Below are 1,046 nucleotides of genomic sequence, written 5' to 3' on the forward strand. Positions count from 1 at the left end.
ACATTGAGGAGCTCAAGCACTCCATAGGATCTTCAAGAGGAAGAACAAGCCTCCATCACTAAGGTGGACCCGTTCTTTAATTTTCTTGTTCTTTATTTTTCTGTTTTTCGAAAATTATGCTTATGTTTATCTATGTTTGTGTCTTGTGATCATTAGTGTCTTAGTGTCCATGCCTTAAAGTTATGAATGCCCTATGAATCCATCACCTTTCTTGAATGAAAAATGTTCTTAATTGAAAAAGAAAAGAATTGCATGAATTTTAAATTTTATAACAGATTAATTATTTTGATGTGGTGGCAATACTTTTGTTTTCTGAATGTATGCTTAAACAGTACATATGTCTTTTGAATTTGTGGTTCATGAATGTTGGCTCTTGAAAGAATGATGAAAAAGGAGAAATGTTACTGAGGATCTGAAAAATCATAAAAATGATTCTTGAAGCAAGAAAAAGCAGTGAATACAAAACAAAAAAAAAAGAGAAGGAGAAAAACGAAAAAAAGGGAGAAAAGAAAACGAAAAAAAGAAAGAAAAAGAAAGAAAAAGAAAGAAATAAAGTTGTGATCCAAGGCAACAAGAGTGTGCTTAAGAACCCTGGACACCTCTAATTGGGGACTTTTAGCAAAGCTGAGTCACAATCTGAAAAGGTTCACCCAATTATGTGTCTGTGGCATGTATGTATCCGGTGGTAATACTGGAAGACAGAGTGCTTTGGGCCACGGCCAAGACTCAATAAGGAGCTATGTTCAAGAATCATCATACTTTACTAGGAGAATCAATAACACTATCTGGATTCTAAGTTCCTAAAGAAGCCAATCATTCTGAATTTCAAATGATAGAGTGAGATGCCAAAACTGTTCAGAGGCAAAAAGCTAAAAGCCCCGCTCATCTAATTAATACCGATCTTCATAGATGTTTTTGGAATTCATTGTATATTCTCTTCTTTTTATTCTACTTTGATTCTCAGTTGCTTGGGGACAAGCAACAATTTAAGTTTGGTGTTGTGATGAGCGGATAATTTATACGCTTTTTGGCATTGTTTTCAGTAT

This window comes from Arachis duranensis, chromosome 3 (genome assembly GCF_000817695.3).
Source record: "Arachis duranensis cultivar V14167 chromosome 3, aradu.V14167.gnm2.J7QH, whole genome shotgun sequence".
Taxonomy (NCBI): domain Eukaryota; kingdom Viridiplantae; phylum Streptophyta; class Magnoliopsida; order Fabales; family Fabaceae; genus Arachis; species Arachis duranensis.